Source organism: Mus caroli, unplaced genomic scaffold (assembly GCF_978045245.1).
Source record: "Mus caroli unplaced genomic scaffold, Mus_caroli_1 scaffold_4, whole genome shotgun sequence".
In the NCBI taxonomy this organism is placed as follows: Eukaryota; Metazoa; Chordata; class Mammalia; order Rodentia; family Muridae; genus Mus; species Mus caroli.
In genome coordinates this window covers 35,027,354-35,043,860 of record NW_028227259.1, presented here as the reverse complement: position 1 = coordinate 35,043,860, position 16,507 = coordinate 35,027,354, and the positions used below count along the sequence as shown (strand labels likewise).

At 40.3% G+C, this 16,507-nt stretch overlaps 1 pseudogene; it reads left to right on the top strand.

The window, feature by feature from the left end:
• Positions 1–2,103: 2,103 nt before the first annotated feature.
• On the top strand, positions 2,104–14,930 carry LOC110293853 (N(6)-adenine-specific methyltransferase METTL4-like; annotated as a pseudogene).
• The last annotated feature ends 1,577 nt before the right edge of the window (positions 14,931–16,507 follow it).

Genomic DNA, 16,507 nt, shown 5'->3' with positions numbered 1-16,507 from the left:
CCAATTCTTGTCTTCTGCCCAGCTAATTGGTTGTTCAGCTCTTAATTAATCAATCAGAAGAGATGAAAAATAATTTTTTACATAACATCGAAAAATAATTTTTTACATAACATTGAGACCAGAGATGCTGACCAAGTCAACCTCTGGACTACAACCAGACTTCTGGGCATAAAAATCAGCCTCTAACTACACAGTGCACAAACTTTATTACTTTACTACACCTGGCTTACAATGAACCCACTGTTTCTTAGTTAATACTCACTATTGTCTTTCTGATTCTAATCGCCCCGTCTGTGTGGATAGCCCTGGGGCTAATTGTATTTGATGTTAATTCTGTTCTCCAGTGAGAGGCTTGGAACAAGGACTGAGCCATCACTCAGGTGATTTCCTGTAAACCTGCTTCCCACCTTAATTTACAAATAAAGACTAGAGCTGGTGATTGGGTGGAAAAAAAGAGGGGAAGATGGAGCTGAAGGTTTTGGGAGAAAAGGAGAGAGAGAGGACTGATGAGGAGGAGGAGGAGGAAGAGGAGGAGGAGGGAGAGGAGGAGGAGGAAAGAGGAGCAGAAGCCCCTGGCCTGGAGAAACCACAAGTTCTAAGGGGTCTCTTCTATGGGGAAGATGGTAGTGTAGTGGTAGATCTGCTCAATCTAGGCACACAGCATGTATTCATATTAATTGAGTTGTGTTTTCATTGCCCGGGCTTATTTGGGTTGGAGATTTACTGCAACACCTTTCAACAAAGATAAAACAATCTAGTTCACAACACAGGATGCTCCTACTTTTAAAAACAAATATCAAAATAATGTCTTTGTTGGACTGTGTCTCTATCTCTGCAGCATCATACACTATGCACTCTGTCCTGGCTTCCACAGGGGGTTAGACAGATCACTTGTGTCGCATCTGTATGGCACCCCTCCTTCTCACCGACTCCTTTGCCCACCTATATCCCGACCCGCGGGATTCAGTTATTCATGGGTGCGAGGGGGACCGCAAACCTGGAAGGAGGTGGGAGGAAGGGAAAGAAAGCAGGAGACCAAGCAAATTTGTCAAGGTCTCATTTATTATGCTGAGGTGCCTTCTTTTAAAGCATACATCGCGGGGAATAGGGGAGGGGTCGAGGGGGAATTTTACAAAGAACAAAGAATGGGGCATCTGCTGACATGGGGGCCGAAGTCAGGCTCCAGGCAGCGGGCACTCTGCATCTTATCTCTGGAACATAGATCCTCTTTGACTGCCTTGGGTGTCAGGCTGGGCTCAGGTGTAACTCATATCCTTGGATGGCATGGGAGTTCAGGAAGAGATAGGGAAGAGGGGACTATAATTCAGCTTTTACAGCTTCAGGTGCCAGGAAGGGAATAGGGAGGAGGGAGTGATAACCAGCTCCTAGCACGAGGCCATTTGGCCTGTTAGGGAGATTGTGAAGGGCTCGCTTTCTCACAGGATGGTCTCTGACACATCTACAACCAGAAACCCGTCCTGCTCAGATAGGAGACCCAGAAGGGGTTAGTCTGCTGCAGATGACTATTAGGTAGGGCAGGGATCTGGGTAATGGAGTGACTTCCTGTGGTAATTGTAGTTTGAAAACACAATGGCTCTCTTTCCTTTAAATTCTGTGGCCCTCTCTAAATAGATTTATATCATGTAAAAAGGGTAAATTTTTGTAGGTAATTACTATCCTTTGATTTGATAGGACACTCACCTTTTAAGGATTTAGTGACTTGAATACTTGGACCATGTGGACTAGTGCCTTGATTCAAGGCCCAAAATAGGACCATAGAGGGCACCCGAAGAAAGGGGGGGTCAAACTAAAAAGTGTCTTTGGCTACATTGGCTGAAAAACTTGAATGACCAATTCTGAAATGACAAGATATTTAAAGAATTGCATTTTTCCTTAAAGGTGGTATGTCTACACTCGCCTTGTATGTTTAAATATAAAACCTACTTGTGTGTACAAAGTACATCATCGATATACAGGACATTAAGAACTTAATTACAACATTGGTATCAAACCCAGGACCCCCACACTGAGCTATACTCCCAGCCCTGGTTCTGATTCTTGATTATCAGGGTTTGTTTGTTTGTTTGTTTTGGTTTTGTGAGAATGTCTGTGGTGCATCATTTGCCTCCTGGGTGGTTACTGGATCATCTTTCTTTCATTAACAAAGTAAACTATCAACTTCACCAGCATCAAGAGCCTTTTTGTAGTAAAAGCAACCCCACTTCTTCTGTCTACACGGATTCTCTTCAGCTGGATCCTGGGTCTCCTTTTGGAGCTCCTGCTACGTGCTTTGCTCCTGACTCCACTACTATGTCGGGCAATGAGGATGGAGGAAGTTGTGAAGTGATCACCCAAAAATATGTTTTCCGATCTGAACTATTTAATGTCACCAAACCTTACATAATTCCAGCTATTCACCAAGAGCGCCAACAAAGTAACAAAAAGTGAAAATCTACTGACGGATGATAAACAAGAGGTCTCTGTTTCTGTTGGGAAGGTAGGAAGTTTTAAGTGTCTTTTTTAAAATATGAAACAAAAAATTTCATTAAGTATCTCAAACATCTTCCCATTTTCTAAGTATAAAAAAAGAGTTAATAATGCAGAAGGTGTTAGCATGTCCAAGAGCAATTGTGGGTTGCCCTCCAACTCATTGCGTGGCTGAGGATCATAGGCTTTTTATCCTCCTGTCTCCACTTCCCAAGTGCTGGGGTTCTTAGCAGGTGCCATCAGTCACCTTTAATCATACTTTCTAACATCCTGCTATTTTAGAACAACACATTGCATGTTTCAAAAAGTAAACAGAGGTCAGGAGAGGTGGCCCAACAGATAAACAGGGGTGCCTGCTGCTGAAATTCATAGTCTGAGCTTGATCACAAGGGCCCACTTGGTGGAAGGAGAGAACTGCCTCCCAGAAGTTGTCCTCTAACCTCTGCCTGGGTGCCATGGCTGTGCACCCCTCCCCACAATGAACAATGAATGCGCGAATAAATAAATGGATTCTAGATGCTTGTGAGAAAACCTGAAAGAAAACAAGAGTCTTGTGACCTCAGATGCTTGAAAATCATGAAATTGATCTTGGGATGTGCTTTTGTGCCCTTCTCAGGTGTAGCAGATACAAGGGAATTTATTCATCACCACTGGACTTTGTTACTTGTTTATATGCCTTTATGGAAAATCATGTTTTTACCATACCCTACTTGTCAACCTCATTTGGCTTGCCTTTGTGATTGTGCCTGTTACTCACGTGACTCTTAACCCTCAGAATATAAATTGTCCGATACTCTGATAAACTGAGAAACTTGGCCATCACATCAGACATAAATCTCATCTGTTGGCTTCATTCTCGCAGGTGTCACTGCCAGCAAGAGTGGTAGTTACTGAATGTTTTTACACCTGTTTTTGCTTTTTAAATTCCTATGAAAAAATTTCCAATTATTCAGTGGGTTTTGGGAATAGGCTCGTATAATAAAAGTTTGAGAGAAGGGTATTTTTGGAAAGTTTTCTAGTGATAATAGGAAAGCTTCTATGGAATATACATATTTATAAGATACTTGTGTTTGAGTATATACGTTGGGGCAGTTTTCCAGAAGTTTGAGTCTGATACAGTGGTACACAGTTGTAATTCGAGCACTTGGGAGGTAGAAGCAGGAGGAACAGGAGCACAAGCCACCCTTGGCTGCACAGTGAGTTCATGGTCAGCTTAGCCTATAGGAGGTCCTCTCCCAAAAAGCAAAGCACCCCTCACAAACAACAACTTTCCCCCAACAAAAACAGATATCTGAGCATACTCTACAGGATTAAATGGTGGGAGTAGGGTTTTTCTTTCCTTCTACCATGTTGACCATTGGCCCTGGGGATTGAACTGAAGTTGTCAGGCTCAGCAGCAAGCACCTTCAATGTATGCTTTAATCTTTTGTGTGTGTTCCAATAGCTCAGAGGTGATCATACAAACTCCATGTAGATATTGTCTTGTTAGGGGTAAGAATGAATGATTGTTCATTTAGCAAATGTGCGAGCTCCTTCCATCTACTTTTGTGCATAATGATGAAGCAAGATAAGCACAGTTGCCTTTATCTATTGTACCTTATAATTGGTTAAAAAATTAGGAAAGCACACTAAGAGTTAGAGTAAGGAAGTTGAAGTAACCTCTTCCACTGTGAGAGGTACCTGAAATGCAGTCAGAAATGCATGGCTTGCTTGCTTTCTTTCTTTCTTTCTTTCTTTCTTTCTTTCTTTCTTTCTTTCGACATGTTTTCCCTTTTCAACAAGTATGTATTGATTCATCTACATGTGAAGCACAGAAAAGAAAACCTCAGATGTATCACTGTCACTAATTCAGACCACCAAGCATTTGACTTTAGCTTGGGTAAGAGGTTGGGCTTTTTGTTTGTTTGTTTTCAGTGAGGCATCTAACTGTAGTTCAGGCTGACGTGGACTCACTGTGTAGACCAGGCTATTTTAAACTCTGTCCCTGCCTCTGCAGTGCTGTCATGATAATTGCATGCCACCATGTTTGACAAACTTCCCATTTTAATGTGGAAGATACAGATCAGCATATGTAATTAATACTATTATAATGAAATTGATCATTTCTGATATGCTAATGAGTACATCTCTTTATGTAATTAGTCAACATGTATTTTAGCCTGTTGAGAATTTGATACTATGTTAATAGCAAGTCAGCAATGAAAAGAAGTTATAGCTCTATGTTCCTGCTCTCATGCTCTGTTTTGTGGTGTAGTTAGGTGTGGAATATTGCTAGTAACACTGGCTTGTCTGTAACCCTCAGATCAATTCTGAAGCCTTTAAACACTTCCATGTATTTATTGTGTGTGTATAGGTGTACTTGTGTAATGGTTTGCAGCTGGAGGTCAGAGGACAGTTTTCAGGAATTCTGTTCTTGCACAATGATGGATTTGGTGATAAGTGTCATCTTGCCAGTCTTCTAAATGCCATTTAAAATATGTTAAAATTGACATTTTTTTTCCCTGAGGCAGTTTGCTATGTTGCTAAGGTTAGCTTTGAACTTGACACTCCTACCGCCTGGCTGCTGGGATTATAGCTATACTTGGGCTCTGTCTGTCTGTCTTTCCTCCCCTCTTCTCTCCTTTTTTGGGCAGGGTCCAGGTAGGCCAGGCTGTTCTGGAATCCACTGTGTAGCAGAGGATGACCTTGAACTCCCACTCTTCATGCCTGTACCTTTCATTTCCTGGCATTACAGCTTGAGATGCCATACTTGGTTTTAAGATTCCTTCCTTCCTTCCTTCCTTCCTTCCTTCCTTCCTTCCTTCTTCCCTCCCTCCCTCCCTTCCTTCCTCCTTTCATCCCTCCTTCCCTCCCTCTCTTCCTTCTATTTTTTTTCTTTCTAGTTTTTTGATTTATTAATGTGTATAAGTATTTTACCTGTATAAACCTCTGTGTCCCTTGTGTGTGTGTCTGGTGCCTGCAGAGGCCTGGAGAAGGTGTCAGATCCACTGCAACTGGAATCATAGTCATGAGCCATCAAGTGGGTGCTGGGAACTAAACCTGAGTCTTTTGCAAGAGCGGTGCTGCTTTTAACCACTGGTCTTTTGCTACAGCCCTAGATTTTCTTTGATAGCTTGTAGATAGTTCATGTCAGAAATGAAGAAAGTTGAGAGTAATTATGTCATATACATATAAACTGATGGGTAACTATGGCAACTGCTTATGAAGAACCACAGTTCTTATTCCGTGGGCACTAGTAACCTTTGCATTGATTTTGATCTCAATGGAACTTCTTACCTTTAAAAAATAGATACACTATTTTAAAATGTAGTACAAAAAATACAATCTAGCAGGTTCCAAAATGTCAGCTTTGTGACAGACTACAATATTATTTTTTTTTCTCATCACCCTCTCTTTAGGAGCATAAAAGATGCATTGCTTTCAATCAATGGATGAAATGGTGAATTGGATGCCATAGAGTATAAGGTAGGACGAAAATATTGATCATGCAGGGAGATTAGTGTGAAGTAGCATTTAAAAAAGACCAAGACAAATACAAGAGTATCTTAGAAATAAAGCGCTTGTTTTGGTCGGACTTAGAATTTGATAGTGCTTTATTGTTCTTCTTTGTAATGAACACGTTAAGCCAGTTTTATTAACACTACACATGCTTCTCTCAGCTCAGGTGGTTGATGGCTGTGACCTTGTGTTGTTGGTTGAGTTCATGGAAGACGTTTCAGTGTTCTTACTTTCTCATCTTTCTATTCATGTGTTGAATTTAGTTCGACAACAAGCAGCTGAGCGTAGACTCTTATCCAACTGTATATTTGCATGTATGACATGAAAACAGACGGTTATTTGGGGGTAAGAAGGGGACCAGTGCCAGGAGAGTGGAACGAGGCTGTTTTATATACGAGGTCAGCAGGGTAATGTGCTTTTGCAGAGTCAGACCTGCTAAAGATCGCATAGATTGAACTAGAGCTTTTAAACAGTCTGCACAGTCTGTATTTTCAGTATTGGAAATGATATGAGGATAAAGTATATAACATGGGGAATTATGAAAAGAATACTTACAATTTACAGTAGGAAAAAAATCCCTGAAAATAACAAGAAAACTTCCAAAATATTAAACACCAGAGTAAATATACTATAGCAATAGATGGATAGCTGCATAGAGGTAGTCTGCAGAGGGCCAGCTCCTATGATCATATTTTGATGCCTTGTACCATGATGAATTATTGATTTTTTAAAATTATTTTAGTTATCCTAGAAAATAATGAGACTTATCATGACATTTCATACATATGTGTCATTGCTCATATTCCACCCCCACTACCCTTCACCCCCTTTTTTTTTTTTTGGTTTTTCTAGACAGGGTTTCTCTGTATAGCTCTGGCTGTCCTGGAACTCACTTTGTAGACCAGACTGGCCTCGAACTCAGAAATCTGCCTGCCTCTGCCTCCCGAGTGCTGGGATTAAAGGTGTGCGCCACCACGCCCAGCTCAACCCCTTCACCTTTTTAATCATTCTTGCTAGTCCTCTCATCCCTCCAAGTTGTCCCCCTTCTTCCTTCATGATGCATACACACACACACAGAGTTAAGTGACGATATGCATATATATCATCAAATCTACACTGTGCACATAATAAATAATAAATAATAAATAATAAAGCATGCATTATTTTGTTCCCCTTTCCCCCAATTTTCTTCTCTTAATTTGAACATTTGGTAGATGTATTCAGATTGCTACTATAGAAGTCATGGAATAGTTAGATTATGTATTGAATTATTCCCCCCCCCCCCAGAAACCACCATTGTGCTTTTTATAGCTACTACTAACAATGCATAAAGGTTCCAGTGTTTTCACTAAAGCATTCTATTTTGTTTCAAAATTGCCATCCTAATGGATATGAATGCGATCTTGTTATGATCATTCTGTGTATCTTGACATTTTATATTTTTACTTCCATTCTGAGAAAAACGTTTTCTAATGTCTCCTGTGATTTCATCTTTGACCTGCATGAATTATTTAGAAGAGAACTATTTCATTTGCATTTGTGGTTGATCTTAGTATCATTTTTTTTTCTTGATTTCCAACTTAAGTCATTTGGGGTATAAAAATAAATTCTAGTTCTGTAAAGAGCATTGTTTCATTGGCCAGTATATGAATTATCTTGGAGACTGTACTCTTGGGGGTTAAAAAAGGATGTATGTTCAGTAACTGCTGGATGCAGTGCTCCTATGTATAGTATTGAGAACTTTGGTATCTGTGTGATTTTTGTGTTGTTAATTGTGTTTTTGTGTTAGTTGTTCTACTCTTACTGGGTAGTGTTGCAGGATATTTGATCACACTGAGACTGTGCTGTTTACTGGAAAACCTGTTTCTAATTGTGGTGTGGCTCAGCCCTAGCACAGACTTTTAATCCAAGAGCTTTCTGTTTATTGTTATCAGGATTAAATAAAGTCAACCATAGGTCCAGAGGTGGAACAAGCAGACAGTTGACCGAGAGTGAACATAGGAAAAATACCATAGAGAGTAAGAGAAAGTCAGGAGGATGGGTAGAGAGACACACAGGAAATAGAAGGGAGGGACATTCATGTCAAATTTAGGTCTTGATTCTACCTCTCAGTCCCATATGCCCAGAAATAAGACTCAGCCTCAAAGTATATTTACATATACCTTTGCCATATAGCCTGGCTCTTCTCAGACTAGAATCATAGCTTAAGATAACTCATTTATTTTAATCTACATTATGTCATGTGACTGGTTACCTGTGCTCAGGTACCAAGTGTCTGTCTGTCTCCTACATCTCCTGCCTAGCTCTATCCCAGAATTCGTTTTCCCCCTGGATGTCCCACCAGTAGGTTGTAAAAGATGGATTTTTGAACAGTGTGTGTGGTGAGTATTTCTCCCATACTGAGAGATGTGAGATGTGGTTCCCGGCACTCCTGTGAAGATTGAGATTTTAGCAAGTGAACGAGTTAGTGGACCATGGGGTTTCAGAGATGGTGGCCGAAGATATGGAGTGTCTAGGTCGGGACAGAGAACTCTGTGTTGACAGATGGTGGCAGAAGATATGGAGTGTCTAGGTCGGGACTGAGAACTCTGAAGCTCTGCTTTATGTTCACAGGTGACCTTTGTTCCCCATATCCTACAAGAATGTTGTGAGGCTTTTCTGTGCAGCCCATACGTGGTAGTCACTTTCTCCTCACCACATCCAGATATCTGACAGAAAGAACCCAAGCAAGGAAAAAATATTTTTGGCTCCAAGTTTCAGCATTTCATATACTGATTGTTACACTACTTAATTGTGAGTTTATGCAGTGTGCTTCATTCTGTAGACTTCAAAAGTATGCTCTTAGTAGTCTCAGAGTCTCATTAAACTATAAAATCACTCTACACTTAATAAAGGTGAATTTGAATATATTAAAATATTCAAAGTACAGTAGAAATTTAATTATTTGAAAAATAATTTAAATTTAAATCAAATTAATTTTTTCATACATGGATATTTTGTCTGCATGCATGCCTGTGTACTATATGTACATGTCTGGTGCCTTTGGAGGCCAGAGAGGGTGACAGGTCTCTTGAAACTGGATTAACAGGTGGTTGTGCTTGACTATGTGGGAACTGGGAATTGATCCCAGATTCTCTTCAGCAGCAGCCAGTACTCTTAATGGCTGGTCTATCTCTCCAGCCCCTAGAAAATGATTTTAAAACCAATACCATTTTAATATACTTCTGTGAGGAGCGGGTGTGGCGGCAGTCCCAAAGGTGCCAGGGACTGCAGCTAAGTCCTATGACTTGCACCTGACTTCCTCATATAAACCACAAACATCTTGAGAGCTGCGCAGGTGTACCAGGATACCAGTAAATCCATTCTGATGGAGATATGCCCCTGCTGCCCTGATTAGCTGAAGCTGCGTGCCTGGTGAGGTGGCATGGCCTGCTGTGCGTGGATGAGAACTGAGAGTATTTAAGAGAGGCCCAGGGCTGGGGGTGGGGGTGGGGGTGGGGGTGGGGGTGGGGGAGGGAGATATAAACAAGAAGAAACAGGACTGAATAAACTGCTATTAGAAGGACTCGTGGTCGTGTCGTTCTTGCTGGTCGAGAGCGGACGCGACATACTTCAAACAATTTTTTTGAACACATCAGAGAGCTGATTTTGGATGGATCTTCACAGTTAATCCAAGAAGGTCTCAGGAGTGGTTTCCTTTATCCACTTGCTGAAAAACAGGGTGGAAGGAGGGGCACATCTCTTTACACTTTATGCCTGCAATTTGTCTGCGTTATGTGAGATGGCAAAGCATTGCCTTCCGTAAATGAAGTGGAGCTTCGAACGCTACAGTTGATGGGAGCTGATACGTCTGTTATAGAGCTGGATTTATCCTCACAGATCATTGCAAACGACTCCAGCTTTTCCAAAATGACTACTTTAATGGGACAGTAATACCTGCTGCCACCACAGCAGCTCTGTCTGACATTTCTTGTATGCAGCCACTTCTTAACTGTAAGTAGTTAATGTGTTTTAGAACAAGATAATTTTTCTGATGACTCAGAAGTTAAGAGTATGAACTTTGAATATCAGTTCAGGTTTAAAATGCTGACTTGTGCTCTGTTGTTTATCTTTGAGACAGGCGTCTTGTTAAGAAGCCCAGGCTGGCATCGAACTTGCTGTTCATCCCAGGATGGCCTTGGCATCTCAATTTTGCCTTAGCTTTCTAGGTGCTAGGGTTACAGGTTCAGAACTGAGAGGTTCGGAGTTGCATTGTCTTTGGATAAATCTCATAAACTCTTCAATTGTATTCCATTGTATTTGTGTTTATTATGAAAGTCCTTTCGTGGGCTGGGACTGCAGTTCAGCTGAGTATGCGCAAGGCCCTAGGTTCAAAATAATAATACTATGCTTTTGCAGTGCATTAATTTCTTATTATCACTGTGTGTGTCTGTTATGTGTGTAGAGGTCAAAGGACAGACAGTCTTTTGGAGTCTCTTCTCCCCTCCTACCCTTATGTGCATTCTGGAGAACCAGCCCAGATTAGCACTTTTGGTAGCCTTTACCTGCTGATCATCTTGCTCTTTAAACTTTCTTGTCTTAACAATATTTGTGTGTGTCTGTGTCTGTGTGTGTGCATGTGTATGTGAGCCCGTGTGTGTGTGTTCGTGTACGTGTGTGCATGAGCAAGTACTATCATTTTGGGGAACATGTTTAGTTTTTGCTTTTGAAGAATTCTGCGTATTCAGACCAGAGCTTTGCTTCTGAGAGTGTGGGCTCTCTAGGCTGTCCCCAGTGTCCATGTTTAGCTCTTAGACTCATCACATACAGAGGGGTATTTCTGAAACTGTGCTTTGGATGTCAGGTAGTAAGACATTTGATGCAACTGTGATTGATCCACAGTGGGAGAACAAATTGGTTAAAAGCAGGAACCGGTGTGTGAGATCACTTACCTGTCAGGTTGTATCTAGAACTGCAGTTTCTTGTTCATTCTGGTTTAAACGTGGTATCTGTTATCTGATGCTACTAACATGCTCCCATCACATGCTCTCATCAAAAGATTAAGTTCCTCAATTCTAGGTCCTTGAAGTGGAGGTGATCTGTATGTCTTTATATATTAGTTCTCCATAACTGATGTAACAGTGTCTGCAGCTGTCACCGAGGCCTGAACCATTCAAGGCTGACTCAGTGACACCAAGGCTTGCATTTGCCTTTGCCGTCGTCACAGTTTGAAACTTAGACCTGTGCCATACTTGTAGTTTATAACCACGTGCTGGGAGGGAGTTCACCTGGCCCATCCTCTGTGTGCATTGTTAGTTTAGGTCACCTCAGGGTGAGCTCGGTTAGGTACTGGGATGGCCTTTACTTTTAGTAGCATCCTTGTCACTGGACAACACGTTCCCTCCTACTGCGAATGAATGCTTCCAGGTACATTTCTCCTCAGCTTTCAGTTTACCAGACATAATAATTCCTGTTTTGTTGTAAAATTACTCTGAAGTTCTTCTTCAAGAATTATCTTTAGCTTACTTAGGAATATGCTTATAATGTGTGCGATAATTCTCTTTTTAACTTGTAAGAGTTATGCAAAGAATTCATGTATGTATTCCAAATATGTGCATATCTTTGTGAAATATATAGACTTGAAGTATGGACTGGAATATAAAATCTTGAAATAATAGAAAGTTGTTTGTTTGGTTTTTCGAGTCAGGGTTTTTCTGTGTAGCTCTGGCTGTCCTGGAACTTACTCTGTAGACCAGGCTGGCCTCGAACTCAGAAATCCACCTGCCTCTGCCTCCCGAGTGCTGGGATTAAAGGCATGCGCCACCACGCCCGGCTTAAGAGAAAGTTGTAAATCACCATATGGGTGCTGGAAATTGAACCTATATCCTCTGGAAGAGCAGTCAGTGCTCTAAGCCACTTAGCCATCTCTCCAGCCCCCAAATAAGAGAAAGTTACTCTTAAAATTTTGGTGTAATTTTTAAGAAAGCAGAGGTGCTGCAATCCTCATCATAATGTGGTTGCCAAGGAGATAACGGACATGGACACAGTATAGTCATCTGTGTGTTCATTCAGAGTTCGCTAGTTGTGGTAGAAAGCCATTGTAGCACACGGAAACCATGATCATGTTCTGTGCAGAGATGTATGCCCTCGGGGTCCAGTGGTTCCTCTGTGACTTATAACTGCACTGTAATAACAGGTAGTAAGTTCTGTGAACCTTTCTGACAGATTGTTGAGTCTAAGGTGATTTTAGAGATGAATAGTTGGTTTTAAAAGTGGGTTCAGTTGTGAAAACTGTGCTTTCAAACCTTGTAGTTCAGCTAGCTATGGCAATACATTTCAGTTCTCATGGACACTTAAACCTAGGTATAAAGTTGCTGTGCCCTGTGATAAATCTATCCTTAAAAATTTGAGATATCAGAGGGAGTATGAAAATTTCCTTAGTTCCAAACAGTCCTGTTAAGCAAAGTTAAGAATCTGAAGCCATTGGGAACACGTCAGTGCAGAGCTTTGACCTAACACTTTTCCTATGGTGACAGAAGAGTCTCTGAAAGTCTTCCCTGTGAGAAAGGGACAGCTGCTGTGCTGGGAGTGTGACGGTGGACGGCAGGAGCCCAAGGGGGCACACAGTCTGGGTTCTTTCACACGTTTATCTGCTTAATAAGAAAGGGTTGTCAGCCATTCCTGACTCCTTTAATGTAGTGTTACCTCCATCAGAAACCAGATGCCTCAGCATGTCCTCTGGGAGACTCACTCTTTTTTTTTTTTTTCTAAGTGAGTAGAGTTGCACACGTTTCTTCAGAGTTGATTGAGGAATGAAACAAAGTGGAGGAAATGGGAAGGCTTAAGTCCATGCGTCCCTAGCCTAGTTACTGATGGGAGGAAATTGACAAAATCCCCATTAGATGCAGCTTACAGAAGGAAAGGTGAGTTTGCCCCATGCTTTTAGAGATGTCAGTCCATCATATTAGGAAAGGCTGGTGCCTCTTTTCACAGCTTTAGGAGCATGCAGCAGCAGACAGGAAGTAGAGAGCACTAGGTTGGGACCCTGGGGTGGGCTTAGCCTTCCAAGATCCCCCACCCTTTCTATTGATCTACTTCAGCCAGCCAGTCTCCACCCGTAAGGCTCTCTAGTCTTTAAAATAGCACCTCAATCCAGACTGAACATTCAATAATGAGCCAGCAGACGTGCTATCTCATCAATGGTGGGAGAGACTGTCCAGGGTTTAAACAATACTTGGGCCTGTAAGATGGCTCACTGGCAAATCACAGTCACCACCAAGCCTGATGATCTGACTTTAGTTTCTGAAATTCACATGATGGAAGCAAAGAACTGACTCCTTCAAATTGTTCTTTGACCTCCACACATATCCTACAATAGGCACACACCTATATCAATGAACAAAAGACAAAATAAAAAATGGATGCCAAAGTTGACTTAATATTTTGGATACTCTAAGTAGTGTTTAGACAAATCCATGAGTGTAAATACCTCTTTGATATGCTGGCTTTATTTGCTTGCTTATAGAGGTTATGTTAGGGTCAGATGTTAGGTCTATTTTTAAAATTTTCGTGCTTTTTATTTTTATAAGCATTATTCATTGTACAAGACAGTGGCTTTCATTGTGATACTTTTCAGGCAAGGGAATAACATTTACATGGGGATCATGTTTATACTGCCTGTCATTCCTTAATTCTTCTTTCTCCATCATCATCTTGGTGATACCCATCTTCTGTAATGGAACCTTTTCGACTTTCCCCTTTCTCTTTCTCAACTTTCCCCTTTCTTTTTTTTTTTTTTTTTAATAAATGATTTCTTTATTAAAATGTATATTTTACCACAAGGATCATGTCTTAGGGTTTTACTGTTGTGAACAGACACCATGATCAAGGCAAGTCTTATAAAAAACAACATTTAATTGGGGCTGGCTTACAGGTTCAGAGGTTCAGTCCATTATCATCAAGGTGGGAAGCATGGCAGCATCCAGGCAGGCATGGCGCAGGAGGAGCTGAGAATTCTATGTCTTCATCCAAAGGCTGCTAGTGGAGGACTGACTTCCCCTTCCTCTTTCTCTCTCTCTTTCTCTTTCTTTCTTTTTCTTTCTCTCCCCTTCTCCCTCCCCCTCCCCTCTCTCTGTGTGTATGTGTGTGTGTGTATATATATATATATACATATATATATACATATATATATACATATATATACATATATATACATATATATACATATATATACATATATATATACATATATATATACATATATATATACATATATATATACATATATATATAACTTTTTACTCATTCTAAAATGTTCTAGGCTTGTATTTCTGAATCTAATTTTATCTTACTTACCGATGATCTATGGGCCCACCCATGCTCTTCCAAATAAAATGGCTTCATCTTCATTATGACTGAAGAGCATCTGCACCCTGCCTTTTCTTTATTGCTTCATTCATTGTTGAGTAACCAGGTTGACTGACAGTGTGGACATTGTGAGTAGTAGACTGTTATGCAAAGATCTCTACTGAATGGTGTACTTTGATTCCTCTGGCTGTGGCAGATCACATAGTAGTTCTAATTTTAGTTTCTTTGAGGCATCTTTAGACTGATTTCCATCATAACTCCATTCATTTACATTTCCACTAACAGTGCTTTACATGACCTCCACCCTCCCACCACCCAAGCTCCTGCCAGACTTTGTTAATTTTTATTTTCTTGGTCATAGCCATTCTGGCTAGGGCCAAATAGAATCTCAAAGTATATTGATTTACATTGCCCTGTGACTAAAGGTGTTGAATGTCTCGACATGTAGTTAATTGCTATTGGTTTTTCTTTGGAAAACTGCACAGTTCACCTGTCCATTTGCTGGTTGGATCACTAAATTTGTTTTTTGGTGTTCTATTCTTTGGTTTTCTTTTTATAGATACTATGTGTTTATCCTCCTGCAGATGAATAACTGGTAAAGATTTTCTCTTGTTTTATAGACTGTCTTTCCCCTCTTTTTTAGATATTAAAACCCTTCCAACCTTGGCTCAACCTAATTTGTTAGCCCTCCTATTATTTCTCCCATTTTCTGAGTCCTGTTCAGAAGGCCATTTCCTATGCTTATGTGTTGAAGTGTTTCCCCTGTGTTTTCTGGTGGTACCTGTGAAGTTTCATGACCTGCATTAGGAAACTTGTTCTAATTTCAGATGATTTCATGTAGGATGAACAATAGCCTAATTCTAATCCCTGTACAAGAAAACATCCAGCTTCCCAGAAGCTATGTCCAGAAATATGTTTTGGTGAGAACCAGAGGTCTGTAGATGCTTGGATTTATCTATGGGTGCTCTATTCCATTGGTCTAACTTTCTGTTTTCATGTTGCTATCATGAGAGCTTTATTACTATGGCTTGATAGTATAATTTGAGTTCAGGTTTTGTGAGACTTACAAATATGTATGTATGTATGTATGTATGTATGTATGTATTAACAAAGTGGAGCCGTTTGGAATCCCTTGTATATCTATATAAGTTTAAGGATATTACTATCTCTGTAAAGAATGTCATTGGAATTTTTTTGTGATTATACTCTTGATTAATTTTAGGAATATGGATATTTTAATAAAATTAATTCTTCCAAACATGTCATGTGGAGGTCCTTGATCCGCATGGACTTGAGCTTTGTACAAGAAGATAAACATGGATCACGTTTCATTCGTTTACATGCAGACTGCCAGTGAGACCAGCACCATTTGTTGAAGATGCTTCCTTTTTTTTCTGCTGTATGGCTTTGGCTTTTTTGTGAATACTATTCAGCTATTAAAAATGAGGACATCATGAATTTTGCAGGCAAATTCATACCTGAGTTAGGTATTCCAGACCCAAAAGGACCTGCATGGTATGTACTCAATGATACGTGGATATTAGCCAAAAACTTCAGAATACCCATGATACAACTCATAGACTGGATTAGGCTTAATAAGAAGGAAGGCCCAAGTGTAGATACTTTAAACCCACTTAGAAGGGAGAACAAAATAATCGTGGGAGGCAGAGGGAGGGAGAAGCCTTGGTGGGAGGTAAATAATTTGGCTTATTTTCTCTATGTTTACAGCCTCTTTCTTTATTCCCCACCATTTAGTGCATTGCCTAGAATTTTAAGAAATACATTGAATAACAGCAGTGAGATGGGAATCCTTGTCACGTTTCCTATCTCAGTGGAAAGGCCTGCAGTTTTTTTCTCATTGAGTTTGATGTTCATGATCAGTTTGTTATATGTAACTTTCATATAGTGATGAAGAATGCTCTACATAGTTCTGGGCTTTCATAGTTTTTATAATGAAAGAATGTTGGGTTTTACCTAGTGTTTTAATTGAACCATTGTTGCATCTCTGAAATGAAACCAACTTGGGTGTGATATTTTGATAGATTCTTTAACCTGGTTTGCAAGTATTTTGATGAGGATTTTCATGTGGGCTGCAGATTTTTATTTGGTTGTGTTGGAAGTGGATCTTCAGTCTACTTTGAGTATGCCTACATGGATACTTGTTTCATCTTTTTTC